Genomic DNA, 26346 nt, shown 5'->3' with positions numbered 1-26346 from the left:
CAGAAGAGCTGGATTGCAGCAAATTGATAAATGGAAACAACATTGTTGAAGGAAAAGGTGACACCTGCTTTCTTACTAAAGTTACGAACTGTATCGGGGCGACCCAATGCGTCGCTCAGTGCGGATTTTAAATATGTACCGTGGGCCCCAACTAGAATGGTTAAAATTGTGGTCCTATTGGGACAGGCAACTGATGCAGACTTGGATTTTTCTAGATCCGCTTTTAAATAATTCATTAAACTAGGCTAAATATGGAAAGTGTTTTCAAAGAAAGATATATCCTGCTCTTGTTACTGAAAACAGAAAAAGTTTTCCTTGCCTAAGAAAATGCAAAACACAATCAGAAAACTGTATGCCTTTCTTTAGTAACAGAAAAGTTCAAAATTCATTGTTTTGGAATTTATAATAATGTAAAGATCTTTTTTCTTCTAAACACAAACTATTTTATTCAATCCAATAATTTTGTTTATTGTTAAGCAGATGTATTTTTTTATTTATATGCCTTTCATTTATTTGTTTTTGCTGTTTACTTTGAGCTGAAGGATTTTGGCCCATATGACAAAATGTTTGGACACCACGTTGTTTTTGCGAAACCAAATTTCCTTTTAGCGTTTACAAAGAGATTTTTACTAACTGGATATGAATCTGCAATGTAAACTTTTTAATATACTTTAACAAATATAATTGACTATAAAATGCAATCTAATCTGCACATATGGCGTTTTGCACAACTCTTTAAATTTTTCTTAGTCTTTAATATTTTCCTTCCTACAACACACCTCAATATTTTAGTAGGTCTTCAGACATGTTGTTTAGAAATTATCTCATTAATATTTCATTGGGAATTTTATTGAGCTAAACAATACATTTGCCAAGATCGGTTTTGCGATATCTACGCATATTACAAAGAATACTAATGAGGAAACTATTCCGGATCAAAAGTGGAAATGGGAGAACTGTCCAAATTCTGGTTTATGAGGCAAAAGTAAAAGCAGGACAATCCCATGTATACGTTTTTTTTTTTCCAGAGGCGTTATGATTTAAGCACTGCTACACCTTTACACCACTTGCTCTATGTTAGCTTTACACAGACACTGTACTCATATTCACACACCAGTGAGCAACTCAAGCTCCATTAGGCAGCTATATGTATAATGAATGATGCAGTCAGAATGGTGGATGTCAAAAAAAAAAAGAAAAAAAAATCATGGCATGAATGATTTTCTAATGAAGAGTTAAGTACCGTTTCTTTCACGGCATGTAACACGTGCGTATGTTTGAATCATCTTTTTCATAAAGTGTTAAATAATTAAATAACACAGCGCCCTTACTGCAGAAGTAATCGGGAGATCATTTGGTTCGCATACAAATGTTACTGTTATGATTCACCTCACATAAAAATCGTCATCAAACTTTATCCAAATTAGTCTGATTGTCACATCGGGATGAATTAGAGTAAATGGGGCACAGCATGAAAAGGGGAAAATTACACAGAAAGGTCAAGTAAGTAGGGAGCAACTTCATATACATGCAGAGTGGGAGCACATCGCTCATGTAAGCAGATGAAGCAGCAGCGATAAAATGAGATACATGGATTAAAAACGTTCCGACCACTTTGCTCCTCGACTCTTGCTCCTCTGATGAAATGACAATGAGCTGGGGATATCTCTTTCACAGGTTAGTCTCGCATATTAAAAATGTCACAATATGAGTGAAGTGTTAATGCCTGAACAAGCAGCAAATATGTCTTTCCATCGAGGGCAATAAAACAAAAAATGAGAGGATTTCAAGGTCAGTTTGCAATTTTCTGTTTTGTGATATTTACAAACGTGCACATATCGATAATTGGAGCAATAACTAAAAGGACGAGGAGTGTGACAGAGAAGGCTGGACAAGGACCCCAGGCTGCTGCCATTTATAGTGTCAAATTGTAAAACTGCAGTAAAAATGATCACATTATTCATTCATTTGAAGTTGTTTCTAAATACATTTAACGGGGAAGTAGATCATCTGTTAGACTAAATATTGCATATTATTCAGACTATGGCTTCCAGAACCACAATATTGGTCTTTGGAAGCGCATTCTTCATATTTGTTGATCTTTTGAGAAAGATAAATAAATCCAGTTCTACAATTTGAATGATTTCAGATTCATTTCCAGAAGGAAAGTTCACCGCTTCAAAAGTTTTAGATAGAAATGTTTCCCATTATGTTGTGTTGAATACCAGTTGATTCAGCTGTCAAATCATAATAATAAATTCCTCAGACCTTCAATGTTGCAACATGCTTTAATCTAAAATGTCACAATTTGTTCGGTTTTTCTGACACAGAACGCTCCTGTCCAAACTTCTAAACCAGACTGGCATTTTAAGGTTGTTGTCCAATGCTGTTCTCTTGAAGGGCAACACAGTAAACGTGACAGGATAATTTGGTTTCCTAAAGGTCTAAAGTAGTCCCTGTCCACCCTAACCCAGCACAGAGTCTTCTTTTCATTTCAAGAGCAATTTAAGCCGACCACTCGGTGCGACGAGCAAACACACCAGATGGTCTACTAATGAGCTTTATAGTGTTCCGCATCGTGAAACAGATTTTATCATTAGCTTTTTATGAAAAAAGAAAAGGATTCAACAAGACTTCACACAGGCAGCTGCAAGTTTTTCTTTTCCAGTTCACACATAAGTATTTAAGCCCTTTGAACTTGTCCACATTTTTTGCCACGATAAAACTAAAAAAGTTCATATATTTTGTTAGAATTTTTTATGATGAACACAGAGCCGTGAACTATTTCAAAGCATAGTGAAAAGGTTTTCACTGTAAAAACAAAATGCAATTCAACATCAAGACCTGAATATTGATGTGTCCTTGTTTTGAAGAAAATCATGCCCACAGTATGATTCCACCACCTCCGTGTTTCACTGTAGAGATACAGAGTTTAGGTTTGCAGCCATAAGTTGTTTTTTTTTGTGACACATAGCACTTAGCATGTTGGTGAAAAACTAGTTCTCTCATCTGAGCAGAGCTCCTTCATTCACATGTCTACATGCTCTCCTGCATGGTTTGGACCAACATGTATTTCCTCTTCCTACATTTCTTTTTGTAAAGTCGTTGTGGGATCTGCAACCTGTGGCTCTGGAGCTGCATTGCTGGCTAAAATTAATAAAGAACCAACTAATGTTTCTAACATAGTTAAAATGAAAAAATGCATTTTTTTTGCTTTGCCCTTTTTTCACTATGTGAAAAATATGTGCTTTTTTAACATGATTTTGAATTAATAACATAATTTAGCTATTGTGCCAATTTGGGCATATTTACATTACCAAGAATGTTGATGCAATGTCCTAATCAAATAAAAGAACATCAAGAAAATGAATACCTCCTCTTTTCTAGAAAATATTTATGTTTTTCTTTCATCTAAAACCTAAAAAAATGAAATCAAATCCTGGTTCTTTAAAAATGACAGTAAAATGACAAAATAACTTGTGGATTGTGTTTCATGACCAATGCAGATTTATTTTCTAAAAACATTTCAAAACCATGTGTCCTTCACAACTATGCATTACTTTGTGATTTAATATGACAAAATGTAAAAAGAAAATCAAGCATGAATACTTTCACGAGACACTGTGGATTGTTCTTTCAGTGATGCATTCAGAAAACTATTCAGGAGATATCTGCATCTTTTTTTCCTGCTTTCCATAAGGAAATCCCTTCCACTGTCACTTGTAAATCCGGTTATAGATGCCAACTGATCCATAAAGATAACAGTTAACCACACTTGTATTTAAAAGTTGCATCTAGTCTATAAATCAATGCAGCACCCTCACCCCATAGCCTGATGAGAGAAAATGATGAGGAAAGGTTCAGCGGTCAATAAATTATTGAGTGTCCCTAAACCATGGGAGTCACGCGAGTAGTCCACTGTGTTGGCTAATGTGTCTCGGCGCTCATAGATCTTTGTAATAAATTAGGAAAGAAATGTCTAAGCAGTGAAGCGTTACTAAAGTAAGTCAACATTCTGTGGCTCATATATTAGTATAAACACAGAGACATTTCCATAAACCGAATAACTATTGTGGGGCTTATCTGAAAAATTATCCCCATTTCTAAAATAAAATCAGGAAGACAACAATAAAAAGATTTTTTTTTTAAATCTGGAAAAAAAATGTGGAAATAGGCTTATGGCAGGGATACTAAACTAAAGGGAGAAAAAGATAAAGTTAATGCTCAACAGAAGCTGAGAAGGAAACAAAGAGAGCAAAAGCACATTGCAGAGAGAAGGTAAATGGGTCATCTGTGAGGGAGATGCAAAGAAAACACAAAAAACTGAAAGTAGGGAATTAATTTGGAAATTTATATAAATAACAGAGATTTGAAGGCTGCAGTGGTCTGAAGTGATCAAGACAACTGCGTCTCATTTTTTTTTCCTTTAAAGGAGGGTAAGGAAAAAAAAGAAAGAAACCAGAAAAAAAAGAAGTGAAGGGGGGAGTGTGTGATGGGGGCCACACAGGCAGGCTCAGGCAACGCTGCTGATACAGGTGAGAGGGAGTGTATCAGCAGTGCCACTGGCATAAACAATCAAGGTATGAAATTGCTCTGCTCTATCTCCACTCTGCATATAATTTTAGCAAGCAATGCAATTAAATCCAGGATTTCATAGGCTCAGCTCTTCTCTAAATGGATTCATTAGGCAAAATGAACCATGTATTTAACCATAAACCTTTCATTTGAAGTCACTAAAAAGTAATATTTGGAAAACAGATATTTCTGTTCTTTATTTATGTTTTTTTTATTTTGCATTTTTCCAGGGTTGTCTGGATGAACACTTCAGGTTTCAAACGTGTTGGTGAATAATTTCCCATAGCCAGAGAAAAAGATCCATCACATTTTAAGACCTGCCTCTGATACCCATCAAAACACCTGGCACATGTTTTTTTTTTTCTTTTTCTTTTCCCCGATACTACAAATTTATCTGAATGTGATTTAACGTTCCACTTTTCATTTATTTTCTGGGTTTCTCCCAGCAACTCCCTCTAATTTTCATGGTCATTAATCTTTATTATATTGTTTACAAAGAATAAACTTCAGTTATTGAATCATAAATTTCATTTGCTGTCTGACGTTACTCAGGTTTCCAAAACTGCTTTAAGCAAATCAGCATAAATCACATCATAAATCTTCATATTTTGCACTCAATTAAATGTGTGAAATGTTTAGGTTAGCCTCAATAACAGAGCAGAGGATGACAGAGGCTGGCACATTGTGTGTCCACACGAGGCAAAACCTGCTGCACATGATGTAGAGTCTCATGGAGACTATGAACACTTAGGTGCTGAAACAGGTACAGGATTGTGCAAGGTAAGGTGTTTGGCATAGTACGTCAGCTAGCTTCATATTCCCCATTCTGGAGGCAACAACAAAGGGCTTTTTTCATGGAAAATTAAGCTAATCAGAGAAAGAGAGATGAGGTAAAACATTGCACCATTTACTGGTCTCAGTCACAAACTGGGATGATTAAATGGAAGAAGACAAAAACAATCTGGTAATGTTATCACTGTTACTCTTACCCAAGGGCGTAGGAGCAAGTTTATCATTGGGGGGACACACATCGGAAACTTGAAAGATCCGTAAATAGCTTGAGCAAAAATGCCAAACAATGGTGTCATCAACGTGTTACTCTAATCTGACCCCTTGTAACGAGTAATCTAACGTTTTACTATTTACAATCCAATAATCAGATTAAAATTACGTATCCAAGTTACGTATTGGTGATTATTTTTTAGAAAACACATATTGTTGCTTTCTTCTTTTTCCTTGGGGAGATAAGTTACATATGTAACACCAGCGACACAAACGTAAACAATGGAGGGAAAAGAGATGCACATTTTCTAGATGATGGATGAATTTTTCATTGAGTGATCAAATTACTCTTTCAAAGTAACTATGCCATCCATGGCAACAAACTAACTACACTATATATCATATGTGTGTAGACCTGTCACAATAACAAATTTTGATTTTTGATAAACAATATTATTGTTGTTTTTAGACCATTTTTAAGTAATAAATGTTAATGGCAAAATTATAATGCAAGAACACAATCTGAAAGATCAGTAAACTTTAAATTATAATGAACATTTAACACTGCAACTGGAAGGCATTTCAAATATCCAAAATAAATAAACAAAACGACAAATAAAATGAATTTTGAAGTCTTTGTAAATAAATTTTTCCTTCAAAAAAAGGTTTAGCTGAGACCAAAGCACCAACCTGAAAGCTTTTATCATACAGTTTTTTGTAGAAAGAAAGAGAAATAAAAAGAGAAGTGATAAATCATGCCAATGGAAATTATTGAATTTGTTTTAATTTATCATGAGCACGGAGCTCGGTTCATTGTGCGCGTTTAAGCGGACACGCAGAGGCACGAGCTGACGCCGCCGCATGCGCAGCGTGTCACAGCGCCTCGTGCATCTCTGGATCTTTGCAACTCGGTGCGGATCACGCGCGCCGCTCTCCCACGCGGCTCCAATGTAAACCTTAACTATAAACGCCATACCGCTGTCTTGGCTCAAAAACTATGTAGCCTGAATACAGTGACCTTTAGTGAGGATACAGAATGGAGAATGGATAAAAGCTGAACTCCTGCTACAATCTTTGCCTCTCTTGGTTACATCCCTGAGGTGTGCCAAGTGTGGCCCACATGCATATAAAGTAAATATGACTATTAATGTAAGTAGTTCTTTGTGTATGTATAACTTGCCTACCTTAGTTTGCCTGTTTTTGGTCAACATGTGCCTCAACATTTGGTTACTGTTCCTTAGAGATGGACAGAGGACCCACAATTTATACTCTAGGAATAACAGTAGCACTTCAACATGTTTTTACTCAAAGTAAATTGTAGCTGAATAAGAAATTAAACTAAGAAGCATTTGGTAAAAAGTTGATCAGTACTGAGTAATTGATCTAGTTATCAATTATTTCATATCTAAAAAAAATTACACAATTAGAGGGCCCAAAATATTAAGTTCAGTGGAAATTTTGGTATTTTAAAGACAAAATGAAAAATTAGTTTAAATAATAGTGATGCTTCATAATAAAATGACTTGAGTAAAAGTAAAAAGTTCAGCATAGTAAGAGTATTCCTAAAAGTTCATTTGAGTTTCAAAAAGTTACTCGACTATATTTCAGTAAATGTAATTAGTCACTCTTAAACTCTGCCCTTCTGAGGGAACAGGAGAAGGAACTGTTAAGGAAATAAATTAATCTTGATATTAAACATTGTTTCAATTAACAAATGAATCATAACACCCAGAACATATTCTGTTATGTTTATTTAAGGGTGAAGGAACAGAATGACTGGAGATTCTGGCTGAGAGGGACCAGGGCTGACACGGCGAACAGTGAGGAGAACCGTCTGCACTGTGAGCAGCACCTGAACTCCTGATGGGTCTCCTTCAGGAAGAAGGAGAGAGACGGCCGACCTCCACAGAGAAGAGTTAACCCAAACATCAGAGGAAAAATGAATGCTGGTGCTCAAACAGAGCAGCCTCTTTTCTTAAATCCAACACACACAGGGTGTTGTGGCCCTGATTAAAAACCTGCTAACTTCAATTTAACTGAAACACAGAACATCCAGAAATGTGATGAACTTCAGCTATAAAGTGAAAATGACACAGTGAGATGAAAACATGTGTCTATATCACTCTGTTACACAGGACATTAACATTTTAAAGTGTTTGTTCCAGAGCCCCTGATACAACGATAGCATTAGCTCATCCATCAGACATTTACTGAGGCCTGAAACATGCAGGGCAGACGACCTGAGGACTGACTGGTTAAACTATTTCACTGACACTTCAGATTGCAGATTTCCAATTGAAGGCGTCCGTAAATGAACACAATCATTATTCAATAAACCAAGCTGTGTAAAATAACTGTTAGGGTTGCTATTAAGAACCCAATATGTCATGTTTGTTCATTTCTACGTTGTCGTACATACAAGGTACTCCACTCACTGTTTAGCTTCATGTTGAAGAATCTTCAGTGTAATGAAACCAAAAAATAAAACGGGTCCAAAACTTTCAATCTGTATTCTATTTTTGTAGCTTTGTTCTATTAAGATTGTTTCGTTTATTTTAAGCCACAAACAAACAATCATTTTATTGTCTCTGGGACGTGAAAACATGAGATTTGATTAAATTAGAACTTCACAGATTAGAAGGAACACAGATTTCATAATAAAACATTTTGTTTATTCAAAACGATAAAATACAGACGGTTCATGCACATCAATGGTATAAGAACAGCCACATTTTTTTAAATGAATGTGTCACCAGTGCATTTGGCCGAGTGTTCCTGCTCCAGAAAGGTGAAGGTCTCTGGTCATCCTGAAGCTGTGAGCCCACTGGGAGTCTGAAGGGAAACACTGAGACCAGAGGCCTGCAGGATGGTCTGCATCTGAAAACATACATGATGGAAACATTAATGAATGTACTGCACCAAAAAGCTGTACTTTTGACCTGGTGGCGATGGTACCAGTTATGGTAGATCTGAACTTTGGTTTGATGACCTAAATATGAGAAACTTCAGACTGACAGGAGTTGGGTTAAAGCCACATCTTGTGAAGTTGGGATATTTTTCCTCCGACATGATCCAGAGGAATCGCAACAAACCAGAAGTTGGACTAGAATTTATTTCAATGTCATTTGTGAATGTCAGCTTCTCATTTTCAACAGTGCATATGCATGTGGGCCACACTTGGCACACCTCAGGGATGTAACCAAGAGAGGCAAAGATTGTAGCAGGAGTTCAGCTTTTATCCATTCTCCATTCTGTATCCTCACTAAAGGTCACTGTATTCAGGTTGTCTGTTTACAAAGGTAAAACAAGGCGATCGACTCGAAACCACTCCTACCTTTTTACTGTCTTTAATCACCTGTTGGGCCATTAATTTGAACACGTTTTGTTGATTGTATCCTTAATAAGATGTATTGGATCAGAGGACGTGCTGGTCTCAACATCCTGGAGGCGTTCAGTTTGTCACCTACTGCCGAGATCAACTCAAAACCTCCCGCGATCGTAATTGAGCCCTATTGATTAAATATGACTGTAGTTGGAAAACAAACATCAACGTTAGTAGCTTACCGTGTAACGTCTGGGCAACCGGAGAATCCTGGACGGACAGCAGCGGTGCATGTCTGAAAGATGGCCTCCGACGCAGATCTCCAAGGCTCTCCACTCTCATTCTTTCAGCTCGATGCTCCGTAGAGCTGCCTCTGGATATTGCAGTTCACTTACGATGTACAGTAAAGTTGCTCCTTATAGTTGGATCACAGCTGGTAGCTACGAAGGTGTCCCGAACCCTCAATCGTAAGCCAACTTCAGCGGCCGCTTCGTTCAAACTATAAAAACTCCCGACGGTGAAGCTCTGAGTCCATGAGAGCCGCCAACTGAAACACGTTCTGTCTGAGCGGCCACACGAGAACTAAAGTCAGGAGTAATAACACTATTTTCTAATGAAGTTAACGAGCTTCAGCTTATTGATAACCCGTTAGTAGGTCGCCATCTTTCTTGAAGCAAAGTATGGGTGTGACGCTAACCAACCAATTGGGGAAGTTGTAGCCTGATGACGTGCCTCTCCTCATTTGCATTTATTTTTTCCAAGTTTTGCGGGGAAATAGAATGTGATAAATAAGAAAATAAGGAAATACTAAATAAATAAGGGAAATTGGAAAAGTAACTATTTTTCAAACAAATGTTAAATGAAAAATAGGTAAAAGAAAAATGAGTAAATAAAAAAGGGATATATGAGAAATTGATTAATGAAACTGGGAAATAGAAAATCAGGTTAATGGAAAAAGGAAATTGAAAAATGGTTAAATTAAAAAATAGATTAATGAAAAATGGGTAAATAGATAAAGGGATCAATGAAAAATGGACAAATGAAAAATAGATTAATGAAAAATAGATAAATGAAAAAGAGAAATAGAGAAATTGATAATCTGAAAAATAAATAAATGAAAAAATTGGGTTAATAAAAAAGGGAAATTGAAAAGTGGTTAATTGAAAAATAAATTAATGAAAAATGGGTAAAGGGATAAAGGGATAAATAAAAAATAGATAAATGAAAAAGAGAAATTGGGAAATTGATAATATGAAAAATAAAGAAATGAAAAATTGGGTTAATGAAAAAGCTAAATTAAAAAATGGTTAAATGAAAAATAGATTAATGAAAAGTGGGTAAATGAAAAATAGATAATGAAAAAAGGAAAATTGAGAAATTGATTATATGAAAAATAAATAAATGAAAAATTGGGTTAATGAAAAAACTAAATTATTTATTTAACAAATTATTTATTTATTTCACTCATTTTCTTCATTTTTTGATTTATTTTACTCATTTTTTATTTATTTTACCCATTTATTTATTTATTTAATTTTGGCTGAAATGGCTCTCCATACGCTTCATCTCCAAGACGACGAACAAAATATGTGTAAAGTTTTTGGCTTTTCCTTGCTCTCTTTTTTCCATCCTTCTCACTTTGCCGCTCCACTCCATTTCAAAAGAGCAGAACAAATTTTATGTTTTTTGAACAATAACAATTTTTGTTGCTAATCTGTTGCTAAGAGATGTTAGTGTTAGTGTAAAATAAGTGGTATTTCAAAAGAGCGGAAGAAACATATTTTCTTATCAATAAGAATTTTTGTTGCTGCGCTGTTAATCTGTTGCTAAGAGATGATCGTGTTTTCTGGTAACCAAGTTCCACAAAGTTCAATAAAGTAAACGTCTGAGAGAGAGCAGAAGAAATCCTATGTTTTTTGAACAATAACAATTTTTGTTGCTAATCTGTTGCTAAGAGATGAGTGTGTTTACTGGTAACCAACAGTGGCGGAGCTAGACTTTTAAAGTTGGGGGGGCCAAGACTACCTCTGGGGGGGCAACATTTAAAATGTGTGTGTACATCTATCTATCTATCTATCTATCTATCTATCTATCTATCTATCTATCTATCGTCCTGCAACTTTTACATGTGTCTCTGCTCAAACACACCTGGATCAAATAAGCTGCTCATTTCCAGCCTATTGCAGAGATGAATGAATGCTGGTGAGGAAATTCAGACATTTTGGAGCAGAGGTGAATCTAAAGGTTGCAGGATGGTAGGTAGCCCTTGAGGACTGGAGTTGGTGACCCCTGGCCTACTGGATCATTTCAGTGGAGATTTCAGACTGTGGCAGGAAGCCGGAGTGCCCGGAGAGAAACCTGTCAAATCTTTTTACATTTTGTCCCATAAATTTAAATCAGACACATGTTTGGTCCCAGTCAGATTTCTCCAGCTCAAAATGATTACTAATTAGATCTTCTAGGATTCTTTTCTTCTTCCGATGTTAATATTTGTAGCTCCTTTCCAAAGGGCCCTTTGTCTTCTTCCAGAGGAGGGCTGGAGAAACTAACCTCTGGTGTCTGATCACTTCTTTTCGTAAATGTAAATGAAACCGTTGTTGATCATGTCTTCACTGCAGTCGCTGTCTGCAATGAAGACATGCTCGTTGTCTGCCTTCACGGTTCGTTCTCCCTTCATTAAGTAACAGTAAATGTCTGTCTGCTTGGATCCCCACAGATGACGGAGGACAGGTGGTACGTCTCCGTACCACATTCTGCAGGCACATCGATGGTCTGAGTGGCTTTTGTTCGGTATTCCCTGGTAAACCTATGCAGAAAAAACACCAGGACCTTGTTATCGGTCAGACAGTGTTTCTTCTGCCAGGGTGACCCGCAGCCTGAACAACGGCGTTTGCACGCCAAATCCAACCAGTATTCAAGCAGTATAGAAATACTGGTTGAAAATAATACTGGTGGAAGTGAAATGAGGGCGCCGTCATTCAGGAGCCTGAGGGAAGTGGCTCCACAGTTAGAGCAGGAGTCGTTGTCATACAACTCTCTATCTGTGTCGCCACCAAACGAATCCAGCCAGACCAGCACAGACTCCAGCAAACTTTTTGTGTCGAAATCCTTTCCCCCGCCTGATGGCAGCTTCTTCTCCCTCAGCTCCATCAGAACTGGGGAAAGGTCTTCCTGACTAAAATGCTTGCCGGGCTGGCGGACAGCTGAGAGGAGGAGACTCCCACAGCAGGGGATGGACGATGCCTCCAGAAAAACCCTTTCCTGAGCGAGACACCGCTTGGTGACGCTCAAGTTTAGGACGCTCTGGAAGGCAGCGTTCACCCAGCTGTTCTGGAGCTCATTGGAGAACTTGAAGTTCTCCTCCTCTTGTCCTGGTCCTGCAGATGTCGTCCCTACATCTGGCAGATCTGAGCCAACGCCATCCACTGCATTAACGTCAGGGGAACAGGAAACCTCGACAGCGACAGAGACATTTACATTTAGAGCTGGTTTTTCGGACAAACAAGCAACTCTGTTGTGTTCTGAAATACAACGATCCCCGTCCGGGAAACGTTGTATTTCAAAGGACCCTGAGAAAGTGGCCTTCAGAGGACTACTATCCTGTAAGGATGGGACCAGCGAAACCAAAGCTTTGGCTGTCACTTCAGCCACAGCTTTGGCTGCGAGATCAGCCGCAGACCAATCTTCCCCAGCCGGGTTAGATTTTTCTGCGACTGCAGTCTCACCCTCACGTTGTACCATCGTTTCTGAACAAACCTCCCAGCCGGGTCGGTTTGTCCAGAGACAGTACCATCGTCCTCTGTACTGTCTCGTTCAGAGGACGAGATGGAGTCCGAGGTCCCAACATCCAGCGAACAAACCTCCCCAGCCGGGTCGGTTCGTTCTTTGGAATTGGATGGAAATCCATTCCAAAACAGATCGTCCTCTTCATTCTGATCGTTTTCTTCGTTGCCATCCTTACCTGGAAAAAACGATCGCACACTTTCTTCATCCCAGTCGTCACGGCATATCCGATGCCCCAACCAACCGGGAATATCAGGGGAACAAGCGCTGTCGCAAAACTGAACATTGTTGCTTTACACAATTGTGAAACTCCAAGAAATGTAGAAATGTCTGGATCCTGACTGATGCTTAGAGATTCCAGCATTCAAGCATTAGAACTTCTTTGATCTACTGTGATGTACATAATGTCACCTATGACCTCATCAGTGAGCTCACTGGACTTCTGGTGCAGCGCCTTGCTTCTGATCGTTGCTATGGAAATGATCAGCTCAGCTCTGCATGACTCAAGCTGGCATAAATATTAAATAAAACATTATAATTTTATTTTACATGAAGAGATTAAAGGATTTGTATATGATTTAATTTTGCTTTTGTGGTTTTCCATACCTGCTGTGGTATAAATGTTCTGAAGCCTTTTTCCACTATAATTTTTAATTACAATTACGGAAATTTATTAGGATTATAATGTATTAATAATTGCACAGTGCTAGGAACAGTCTGTGACTTATTATATTTATTTGTATACATTTTCGCAGACAATTTAATGCTGTGACTATTTTACGAAACATAAGAAACAACAGGATCCAGCCCTGCACTTATACATCATTTTATTGAGGTCCAAAACTTAGAAGTTCTTGTCTTGCGTCATTCAGGAGTCTTGGGTATAAAAGGGCTTCATGATTGTATTTCAAAGGCAGATTTCAAGAACAACTCGGGCAAGAGTTTGGGTCAGACTGTGCTATTCCGGGATGTTGAGGTGTGCAGGAATCTTCACTATATATATATATATATATATATATATATATATATATATATATATATATATATATTATATATATATATATATTATAAGTCCCTATGTTACGGAGAGAAAGCTTCTTCAATCAAGACAGGGCTCGGATGTCTTTTACTGAACATTTCTGTTCAGTTTTTATTGAGGAGAAAACGGCCCATGCTGATAACGGCAACAGCTGTTTGTTACCTAGCAACTAAAATCAACAGAAGCAAGACAGTGACAAAAGACAGAACCAGATCCTGTTAAGCATTCTTCAAAATAAAAGACTTCCTCTATCCAAATAAATCACACTTAAATATGTTTCACTTCACCTTTTGTAATTATATACAATCATGTTCAATTCAATTAATAATAATCATCATGTAAATTTTGGTTGACATATAATTGTAAATCAGCCACTTATCATGCAAATTATACTTAACATATAAGTGTAAAGACCAGTGGCGGAGCTAGACTTTTAAAGTTGGGGGGACCAAGGGGGGGCCAGGACTACCTCTGGGGGGGCAACATTTAAAATGTGTGTGTACATCTATCTATCTATCTATCTATAATTTAAAAAAATAACCAAACTGAATATTTGGTTATTTTTAAGCCCCTCTGTCATTTGACATGTTATAATTAACACCTTTGACTGGCGCACATGGAGACATGATAGACTTTATGCAGAGTTCATCGCAGAGGAAACTAAAATCAATCAAATAAAAGATCCTTTCTGAATATCATCTCATGGACACTGAACTAAATGCGTCTTTCTGACCGAGAGCTGACAGCGTGTTGAAGAGTTATGGACACCTTGGTTAGGAAGCTCTGTTTGGACAGGTAATTTGACAGGTAACAATATTTCGGGTCGGACCAGAATTATTTGCCTGATGGTGGTTCGGGCTTCTAATGAGTTTACATTTAATGAGTTTGCAGCACACAGAGAAAACCTAAAGAGAATGTGATCTACTTATTGTAGTTTAAGTAGAGGAATAACAGCTGACTGTTGAGAGAGGAAAGAATTTAAAGTGCAGATCCGTTAGGCAGAAACAAGCGCAGAGCGCTGGGCAATAAATGCGCGTAAATGCTCCACCGTTACGCTCCAACTAATCACACATGAGATGACAAACGCCAAATATACAATATATAGTTACACTGCTTAGTTAATGGTGTTTTAAAAACAAAACCAGTAAAAACTAGTTAATATGTCAGATTCCCTCCTCAGCCTCGTCTTGATAAGAACAGAGAGCAGTCCGCTGGTTTCTGTCCAGACTGTGGTCAGCTGACCACTTGGTGCGCAGACAGTTTCAACTTTACGCACAAAGAACATCGTGGAGCTCATTATTAATCATACTAAGAACAATATCAGTCAGAGAATCATCTCTGATCTGGACGCTTTAACGGACCAGAGACTTTGGAGCTTCTAGCTCAGCTGATCCGCTTCTGCGGAGTTTTTCTCCCGCTGAGGGAAGTCAGTGCGGGATCAGGAAACGATCAGAGTTCTGCCGTCTTCTAATCACGTCATTTCGTGAATTGTTACCTGATTTCAAAAACGTTCTAACAGAGAAATAATAAATGTTTCGTTTGATGACTACAAATTGGAAATAAAATTTTTTTTTTCTTTGACGGACAACGAAAAAACTCTAGCGCCACCTCTCCTCCAAACTACGAACATCGTCGGCCCCTCTTCGGTTTTTTCTTTTTTTTGCGGAGGATCAATAAATAACTTATTGGTGTTTTACAACCACCAGGTATGAAGTGCTTTAGCCTTTGAGTTGCACCACAGCGCAGCACAACTGAAACACCCAGGACAAGAATTTCAGCTTGTTTTTATGAGTACAAAGGAGGCTGGTATCGCGCCTGATCTAAATCTATTTACTTATGTTATCACATGGACTTATATAAAGTTTTATACATTTTCTTTTGATATATTTATTATTGTTTTTCTTCTTTAGATATTAGGTTGACTTAGAATGATTCCAAATAATGTACAGGAATAACCTGGTGCTGTTACATGTCAATCATCTGGGGGGGCCACTGGGGGGGCCAATCAGATGACAGGGGGGGCACTGGCCCCCCTGGCCCCCCCTCTGGCTCCGCCACTGGTAACCAAGTGCCACGAAGTGAACTTCAGATTTTAACTTTTGCAAAATTTGCCAACGTTAAATGTCTTATATCTAATCAGGTAAGCATTACTTCGAAAAAAGTTTGTGTTTTATAAACTATATAACTTGTTAATTTGGTTTTAAGAGATAAGCGGGGTATTTAACGAACTGCCACGAAGTCTAAATCGAGATTTTTGTGTAAAACAGACTCATAATTTGTTATTATTAGTCTGTTAATAACAAATATTGTTAACAAATATTGTTATTGTTATTAACAGACTAATAACAATATTTGTTATTAGTCTGTTAAGAGATGAGTGTTTGCTGGTAACCAAGTGCCAGGAAATGAACTTCAGATTTTTACTTTTGCAAAAGTAAAAATCAAAAGGCAGAGCACAAACATTTCTAATGTAACTATTGCCCACATTAAAAGTAGGCTTTTTCCTAAAATAAGCTTTTTAGCTATTTTGTTTATTTATTAACCATGTTTAGCACACTGAATGGAGGAAGTCAATGTAAGACAACATGCTAGTTATAGCCCACATGCCACTGGCTGCATTTAGGCTAATATTACCATTATTCGATCTTGATATTGCCTAATGTTTTATGATACCAAGTATAGGCTACAGAACAAAGACAGAAATATTGACAGAAAGAGATGTTTAAGCAGAATCATTGCAAAGGCAGAAATGAGGAAAAAAAAACACCATTAATCTTAAACTCCTACAACTGGCTTTAATTCTTGAGTTAAAGGAATTCTATTAAAAAACAGAAACACCTGCTTTAAAAGCAGACTTAAAATGTTCCTTTCTGTGAGCACCCTATGCATCATCTGATATTGTTTGGACAGGTTCAGATCTGATATCACTTGCCTTGTTAAATTTCATGTTCCCAAGTTCTCTGACGAGGCCGAAATTTGATAACAAGTCAGATTTCTAAGTTTTAAAAAGTTATCAGAAAGGTAGAAAGTTTGCAAATTATTTTCCTTACACTTTACAGTTATGCAGCACTTTGTATTGATCTGAAGTAATCATCTTTGTTGTAAAATATCTTGGAATTTGTGGCTGCAGCATTGCAAATGCTAGAAATAGTTATGGGATGTGAGCACTTCTGCACATCATGGTGCTTGTTAGAGAGCCCTAAATATTGTATGTTTATGTTATTTCCCTCAGTTACTCAACATATACTGTTACACAAACTCACAGTTTCAGTGTTGGGGTCACATCGTATTTGGGAAATGTTTGATAGTTGTGCACATAAGAAAAAAATAATGTAGTTTACCGCTAGGTGAAACGCTAGTTAAAATCAAACCTACTTGGAGATACTCAGACAATGTGTATATATATTTATTCATATTTATATAAATTCCCTTCTCACCCTTCTGCAGGTGGACTCTTTCATCCTCTGAGCTCGAGGCCTCTACCAGAGGCCTGGGAGCTTGAGGGTTCTGCACAGTATCTTGGCTGTGCCTAGAACCTGACATTTCCGGACTGAGATGTCTGATGCTGTTCCTGGGATCTGTTTTAGCCACTGCTCCAGTTTGGGGGTGACTGCCCCGAGGGCCCCGATGACCACAGGCACTACCACAGGTCCCTGCGCTCCTCGGCCCTGTAGACGCAGGGTGAATCCTAGCAACTTGCGGCCTCTTTGCCGGGAGCACCGGACGCCACCTGATGGTGTAGACCCGCCGATTTCTGCCAGGATCGGTTTGGTAAATGCCAGGTTGCTGACAAATAAAACTTTCGTCATTAGGGATTTCTTTTCCTCTTATTGATTGGATGTTTTATTAACAGAATCATGGACACGTGGTTAATTTTAATGCTCCAAGGACGTCAGGGTCGGTGGAGGAATAGTGACTGTTATAAGCAGTTTTACTTGTAAACAGTTGCCTCTGGCCTCGTTTAGTAGCTTTGAGATCAGCCTATTTGAACTCGGCAGCTCTCACACTGTGCTGTGTGCGGTGGTCTATCGGCCACCTAAGTACAACAAAAACTTTATAAATGACTTTTCTGATTTCCTGGCTGATATCATGCCAAGGTATGACCGAGTTCTCATTGTTGGTGATTTTAATATTCATGTCTGTCGTCCTACTTCACCTATGGCTCAGTCATTTATTAATGTTACAGATTCTTTTAATTTTGTGCAGTCTGTGACTGGTGCTACCCATGAGCATGGTCACAACTTGATCTTGTTTTATCTTATGGTCTACCAGTTTGTAATTTAGTGATTGGTGACTCATTATTTTCAGACCATATACCTGTTTTATTTGAGATAACGCTGTCCTGTGCTAAAGCTAAAGCACGCGCTGCAGCTCGGTTCTATCGTGTTCTTATCCCTTCTACTGCTGGTCAGTTTTCTTCTGCTTTTAATCAATTTATTGGTGTATGAAGTGCTTCATAAATAAAGTTGGTATGGGATGGTATGGTACTGTGGTCTTCACCTTACAGCCCTTTTCCAGTTCCTCTCTGAGGCCCTGGTATTTCTCAATTTTCTCGTGCTCCTTTTTCCTGATGTTGTAGTCACTTGGTATTGCTACATCCACCACAACGGCTTTCCTCTGTTTATCCACCACCACAATGTCCGGTTGGTTCGTCATTACCATTTTGTCTGTCTGGATCTGGAAGTCCCACAGGATCTTAGCTCAGTTATTCTACACCACCTTTGGGGGTGTTCCCCACTTTGATCTTCCAGTCCATATTCTGCAGATGTTTCTGTACACTATGCCCGCTACTTGGTTATGTTGTTCCATGTACGCTTTCCCTGCCAGCATCCTGCACCCTGCTGTTATGTGCTGGACTGTCTCAGGGGCCTCCTTGCACAACCTACACCTTGGGTCTTGTCTGGTGTGGTAGATCTGAGCCTCTATTGCTCTGGTGTTTAGGGCCTGTTCCTGTGCCGCCAGGATGAGTGCCTCTGTGCTGTCCTTGAGTCAGCACAGAGCCATCCTACCAATGGCTTTTTCCAGCCATTGGTAGGATTTCCTGATATCAGCCACTTCAGTTATTTGTCGGTGGTTTATCCCATGTAGGGGCTTGTCCTCCCATGATGGTACCTCCAGCATCTCATCCTCTGTTCCCCATTGTCTGAGACATTTATTGAGCACATCATCTGTTGAGACCTTGTCCTTGGTATATTTATGGATCTTGGATGTTTCATCCTGGACAGTGGCTCTCATACTCATTAGTCCCCTGCCTCTTTCCTTGCGGCTAGTCTCAGGGTGCTGGATTTAGGGTGGGACCCTCCATGCATGGTTAGTAGCTTCTGAGTCTTAACATCTGTGGTGTTCATCTCCTCCTTTGGGCAGCTAATTATTTATTTATTTATGTATTTATTTATGTATTTATTTTTATTTCTAACAGACAGAAAAGACAATCAAAAAATAAAATAAAATAGAATGAAACAGACTACAGAAATAAGAGGTAAAACAAATTATTATGCCCAAGTGACATGCACATTTTATATTTTCTGTTTGAAAAGGAGCAGGTAGGAGATGTAATATCTTATAATGTCCTGCCCCTTTCATACTTATCAATTTATAATCAATTAACTGTCAAAACATCAAAACGAGACAACTTGTTTCCATTTTACATGACATTTAAAGATGTCCCATTATTTAAAAAGTATTTATATCATCAATAGTATTTACAGACTTTAAAACAGTCATCTTATAGAACATATTTTGCAATAAGCTCCTTTTTAATCAGTTTTTTAAGCTGGTTTATATTTCTACTTTTTTGAACTCATCATTCAATCCATTCTATACATCTACTCCACGCACCGATAAACTAAAACTCTGAATGGTTGTTCTAATACATTGTTTTTTAAAATGTACTTCACCTCTTAAATTATAACCGCCCTCTCTGTCAAAACATTTTCTGTATATTGGGTGGAAGTTGGTGATTTCTGACCTTAAACATGAATTGTACAGTTTTAATATTTCATTATTCTGGGACCTTGTTGCTCAGCTTGGGTTCCCCAAGGTTCAGTTATGGGCCCACTCCTCTTTTTACTGTACATACGCCCAATAGGTTTTATTTTAAATCGCCACAGTAAAGGATTCCAAAAAGGATTGGTTCCCTCAATTTAGAAAACTCAAGAAATCACCTACCTTCCTTGTGGCTCGTGTTTAGTCAGAATGCTGGACTTAGGGTGGAGGCCTCCATGCATGGTCAGTAGTTTCAGAGTCTTAACATCCGTGGTGTTTATCTCCTCCCTTACATTATATATAAATAAAAAAATAAAATAAAATAAACAAAACTGCAACTGCAAACCAATTGTGCAAGTGGTTTGCAGTATATATATATATACACTGCTCAAAAAAATAAAGGGAACACTTTAACATTTAAGTGAACACTGAAGTGTTCCCTTTATTTTTTTGAGCAGTATATATATATATAAAAAAAACTGCCCTGCGACAGACTGGCGACCTGTCCAGGGTGTACCCGCCTCTCACCCAGAATGTTAGCTGGAGATAGGCACCAGCAACCCTTCCCAATCCCACTAAGGGACAAGGGTGTAAGAAAATGGATGGATGGATAAAAAACTGCAACTGCAAACCAATTGTGCAAATTGCAGTATATATATATTAAAAAAAAAAAAAAAACCTGCAACCGCAAACCACTTGCACAAGTGTCAATCAAATGGGGCAGAAATCAAAAACTCTGGAAAGAATCATAATGCTTTCCAGGAAACTCTCTGCCCCCACTGCAGTTCTGCATAAGTATGAATCCCCTCAGCCAAATCATCAACGCGAGCCATCCCGTCCTTCCAAACAGACTCCAGGATGGTGGCTCATGGGATCCTCCTGGTCAGAGCCGTCATGCACTCCCACGACATCTGCCCCCGACCCGGAGTCGGTTAGGCACCTTCTGTGGGAGTGCAGCGCTGCTGTGGACCTGTGGGCAAAGGCCGGCTCCTTGCAATTCCTATACTTGCCAGCAAGGGAGGTCCTAGACACGCAGCTAGTGCTGCATGGGGTGAGCCACCGGAAAACAGCAAAAAAAGACTTCATGGAGATGTGGCTCACCCTAGCCACCATAGGGCCTCCAGAAACTTGCTGGTAAGCAGGCGCAGGCAGACGCCCCCGCCCCATGGCTGTGATCTGAATGGTGGCAAAAAAAAGAAAAACATACAGACCTACAGGTGGCGCCTGTAGCTCAAGGACACAGCCACAATGAAGAATCGCCTGCGCCTCTTTGGACGAAGGAGCCAGCGCTCCACAGACAGAGGTCCCAGCAGCGGCGGCCTGGCTCTCCGGGTGAGGCAGGTGGGAAGGAGCAATGGGGGAGGAAAGCCCCTCTGAGCACCATCGCTGTTTGGAAGAACGGGATGGCTCCAAACTTCAACCAGACTGGCCACGGATACCAACTCAAGAATGCAGCCACCAAAAGTCTCCTCCTCTACATGGATGGCATCAAGCTGTACGCCAAGAGCGAGCGAGACATCGACTCACTGATCTGCACCACCAGGACCTACAGCACTGACATTGGGATGTTATTCGGACTAGAGAAGTGTGGCGGATGATTACAAAGAGAGGGAAGGTCATCCACACAGAAGGGTTTTCACTCCCAGAAGGAACAATAGCAGACATTGAGGACAGTTACAAGTACCTGGGAATACCACAAGCAAATGGCAACCTTAATGAAGTCACAAGGAAAGGAGCCACAACCAAATACCTCCAATGAATAAGGCAAGTCCTGAGAAGCCAGCTTAATGACAAGAACAAGATCCGTGCGATAAACAGCTACGCCTTCCCAGTAATCAGAGACCCTGCAGAAATAATCAGCTGGCCAAAGGAGGAGATGAAGACCACCAATGTTAAGACACTCGGAAACTACTGACCATGCATGGAGGGTTTCACCCCAAATCCAACATTCTGACTAAACACGAGTCATAGGGAAGGTAAATAAGGCAGGTGATTGCTTGAATTTTCTAAATTGAGGGAACCAAACCTTTTTGGAATCCTAAAGACCTTTATTGGAAATAAATAACCTTCTTAGAGGATTAAGAGGCAGAGCCAGGACAACAGGTGGGCTTAAATACACAGAGGGTAATTAGGGAGACTAGACATATCTGGGAACAATCAAGACAGCACAGAGGCTCACAGGGGAAAACAGATCCAGACACAGAAAAACCTCAAAACTAAATACACAGAAAAACAGATCCTCACACTAGGGCTGTACGAACAATTAGCCCTCAGGTTTCTCTGACAAATTGTTCCACAAAAAAGAGCCATAATACTGGATGTATAATAAATGACTAAAACTATATGATCATGTAAAAGGTTAAAATAAGATTCATAAATATATACGTATAGAAAACAACAAGGAAAATGACAAAACGATCCCTAATTGATTTCTATTTGCTTTTTCTCTTTCTCTGTCTGAGCCTCGCGCGGTACCTCTGACCTCAACTCCTCCCATCTGTCCTCCCATGGACCAGATGATGTCCCTCCTACAAAACCAGCCGATGAAAATGATGGAGAAGATCTGGAGGATCAAGAAGACAGAAAAGACCTCCATCACCTCCAGGGGACAACTGTCAGTCTGCTGTTGGGCATTTGGACTGAAAACTGTGTGAGACTGAGCTTTAACAACCTCCGCTGGTCTGCTGTCCAGTATCAGCGTAGAGGAAGAAAAACTAAACATGCTTCAGAGCTGTTAGAGAAGACGACTCTGAACTGTTGACGCTTGTTTCATCTGTGGACAACATGGACATTTCCTGAGGGACGATCTGGACAACCCCAAGATCCAACACCAGAACCAGTTGGACTGACAGGAAGCCAGAGGAAAGAGACGGGGGAGGATTTGGCTGCAGCAACGCAGAGACCAAGTGGGGGAGAGGGGCGAGAAGGAAGGAACAACATGAATCCACATCAACCACTGTGAAGGTCGACCTGTCTGTAATGTCCATCTATATCACGACTTTAAATCTGAAACAACAGAGCAATAGAGTGAGCAGCAAAACTTCACTCTACCAAGTATCAAGTACTTCAACTTTTGACACCAAAGAGGACAATGACCAGAGCAACAGCTAGTTTGGATGTTTCTGAAAGGCTCTCCACTCAAAGAACTATTGCTGGTCCACTGACCAAAGCAGAGAGTGAAGATTTATACTTTTATGACAGGAGGTAACAAATCCTCCTGAGCAGGCGATCAGTGTTCCTGTTTCTACGCTTTACCTACTTTCCAGATGGAAAATCTGGGCTTTCTTGTTGGGTTTTGAACGGACACTTATCTATACCTGCACTGCACTAATGTAATATTTTTGTTGTGTTGGGTTTCCTAGAAAACACATGAAATTGGGTAGCTTAATTATAATCATTCTTAGTTGTTTGACTCCTAAGGTTAAGAGTTTAGAAATTCATTCTTCTAGACATAAGAGAAGTCAATTTAAAATTAACTTTAATATGTGTAAAAGACTCATGTGTCGTCTCTGCCTGGCAGAGCTTTCCATCCAGAATTGCTTCATGATTTATTGTCCTACAATCTCTCTGTATTGTGCATAATTCATAAATAAACCTGATTGAGTGATTTTACCTGAACAGTGCTTGGTAAGTTTTTTTCCACAACAATGGACAAAAACATTAAAGGTTCTCAAGTAAAAGGCGTGGCAGTTTTAGCTAATGTTGGACCCATGAGCCGATGCTAACATTAGCATATTAGCCTGCAAAGACTTTTATGCGTCATCTTTTCAAAGAAAAATTAACCTGTAACCATATATGCGAGTAGTAGAGGCATACATGGCACATGAAAATATACTGAAGACGAATAACTCACCTTTAAAGAAGCTCTGTTTCTTCCAATGGAAGCTTCCCGCACTTTACTGTGCACCGCTGAGCTGAAGCATTCACTCCAGTGACAAACAGTCAAATCCAGTTTACTCAAAATAACGTAGTCTTGTACTTTTCTCAGGCCAAATATGTACATTGATCACATTACTTGAGTTGAATAAACAATTTAGTGAGACTTGAGTAAAACATACAAACCTAATTTAAGTAAGAATAGGTGTTGCCTTTTAGAGTGTTCTAGCCTTACCGTCAAGTTTCTTGAAGGTTTACTGTTGCATCTGCTACATCAAAGAACGCCAGAGCATTTAATAGATGCAAACTGGATGTTTGTTTAGAAAGGTAAACTGCTTATTATTAGCTCAGGCTTAGATAATAATAAACATGGGCTTATTATTATTTTTGGAGATCATCAGCTCCAAAGATTTCTACAGTAACAGCTGTGTTTTCCTATGCGTAGGTTACCAACACATTTACTTTCCAATTAGACGTAAACTGGTTTTGTGGTTTTCTGAAGTAGTTCTCTATATCCATGTATGAAATGTTAGGCAGCCAAGGCACTTCTAGCACTTTCATGAGGTACACTTGAAGTCTACCGATTAAATGTATTTCAAAACTCTTCGATCTTCCTTTAATTGCAGTTTTTTAATACTGGTTTTCACCGACATTCCTGCACAAGTCGCCATGAAAGCTCTTATTTTGACGGCATTGTAAACACCCTACAGGCAATGCAATATGAATACTAAGTGGTGTAAAATCTTCAGTACATTTACTCGCCATCTGCGATTCTCACAAAAATCGAGGGCATGTGATATACACCGTTTAAAATATTTTTAGTAGCAGATTCACCCATAAAAGCCAGAATCCAGTCTGCACCAGGTGTCTTCTGCGTGCAATTTGTCCAGTGCAATCCGTTCTGGACTTCCCTTTTTTGTTTCTCTGTATTCACTCCCAGCAGTCCAACCTATCGCTGTGAGTCTCCAAGCACCCGACTGCAGTGATTTGGGGTCTGTCTCTCTGAGCTTAATTGCCGTGTTATCACCGCCACTCCTGCACCGCCACCAAGTCCCGTCCTTTCAGTCAGACGGACATGCCAATTACAGCTTCTCCACACAAACAAACACACACCCACACTAGATGTTGATCCCTCACAGGGTTCCCTGAGGCTGCACCATCAGGTAACAAAGTAGACAGCAGCTGGAACAAAGTGGGCAGTTAAGGATGAAATGGGGAAAAGAATCAAAGCTTTTTGTTGCCATTATTCACACATTTAGACAAGTACAGGCACGGGCGCAAAGAAGTCCCAGCTGGAGCTTCTTGTCCAGGCCAAGTGATCGGAGGGAAACTTTCTGTTTCCTTACCTCTTAATCCTATAATCACATACAAACATTCACACACACATCTCCGTGATTTTCTTAGCTTATCTTTAACCAGCAGACACACAATCCAACAGTTTTGAAATATCCATATTTCCATTTGCACTTTGTTTCACATCCAGGAGGAAACTGAGACGACTGTCATGGGTAGGCAGTGAATACCAGTTTGGATTCAACATGGAACTAACAAAATTTGGCCAGCCATCAAAAAAAGTCTATTATTTCCTAAATGATGAGATGCTGTGTAAAATCCAAATAAGCACAGAATGAAAAGGTTTGTAAATTAGTCAACTAAGATATGTTGGCAACTGTGATTTCCAATGTACATTTAAAAATATATTCATTAATTAAGCAATTTTGGTCTAATGTACTGTCAAAATATAATCTTAAAGGAGCAGTGTTATGTACCTTCCAGACACATTGTGCCATTTCATAGCACAATCTGGTAGCCATGTTGTTACCGTCACTTGTTATAAAAATGCTGTATATATCAAAAATATAACTTAAAAAAAAAGTTGACTTCACAATTTGACACCTTGAAATTGGCCTCCAGCTCTTTATGAAGTTCCTGCTCTTTCCGACACGCTGCCTTCTGAACATCATCACAACGAAGCTCCTCCGTTATGCTGTTTATGACAGTTCATATGAGCGTTTGACTGTAAAGTAGTTTGTAAGATACACTCAGCAAACTTGCAGTTCCACCAGGATTTTTCTAATTGCTGCTGCTAGTCTAGAGGAACTGAGTGGGAGAGGTACTGAACTGTGAGGCGGAAGCTCAGCTGGAGACTGCAACTCCAAGGAGTAGCTTTTTGTAAATAGGCGGCACTTTGTGAGTTAGTCCTCTGAACAAACATCATGAACTTCCGATCACATTTAAATTTCAAATGACATTCCTGTTTGGGCTCTCTCCACCTTCTCAGCCATTTTTACACAAGGATTAGACAGAGGACAAAGTTGTCTGGTTATTTTGTTCAACAAAATTTGGTTTGCAGGAAGTTAAGCAAGAGTTGAAGATGGTGCTAAAATTTTGTCTCCATACATAAAAAAAAAAACAGTCAGAATGGAGATGATCTCTGCAAGGTCTTGAAGAGGTTTTCTGTGGAGCATCAGAAATGCAGTCATCTCTCCCATATGCATGATCAAGCATAAGAGCGCTCCCAGTCTCACACAGTGAGATTGTGGTGGTTCGTTATCACAGTGACAGCATTATGTATCCTGGGTGCTTCATGGAGGAGCTTGGCAGCAGCAGTTGTCAGTCTGCTGTGTAGTGTGGCTTGCTCACCTGTGTACACTGATCTTGAGAGAATTCGAAGCAGGACTGCTCGTAACAGCCAGCGGCTACAAACTCATTACTCCACCAAGAGCTTAAGTCATTTTAGCTCTTTGTTCTTAAATGGACTGGG

At 39.2% G+C, this 26346-nt stretch overlaps 1 protein-coding gene and 1 long non-coding RNA gene across 3 annotated transcripts in view; one reads left to right on the top strand and one right to left on the bottom strand.

The window, feature by feature from the left end:
- samd10b (sterile alpha motif domain containing 10b) overlaps window positions 1-26346 on the bottom strand; it is a 71841-nt gene that overhangs the window by 32813 nt on the left and 12682 nt on the right. The gene's annotated exons all lie outside the window — the stretch shown is intronic.
- Window positions 15572-17536, top strand: LOC145552253 (uncharacterized). The gene is made up of 2 exons (XR_014088232.1): window positions 15572-15861; window positions 17169-17536. It is a non-coding gene; the product is annotated as an uncharacterized LOC145552253 (long non-coding RNA).

The sequence above is a fragment of the Poecilia reticulata genome, chromosome 7 (assembly GCF_904066995.2).
Source record: "Poecilia reticulata chromosome 7, P_reticulata-male-v2, whole genome shotgun sequence".
NCBI classification, from domain to species: domain Eukaryota; kingdom Metazoa; phylum Chordata; class Actinopteri; order Cyprinodontiformes; family Poeciliidae; genus Poecilia; species Poecilia reticulata.
The sequence above is the reverse complement of the archived record's forward strand: the minus strand, read 5'-3'. Positions and strand labels throughout refer to the sequence as shown.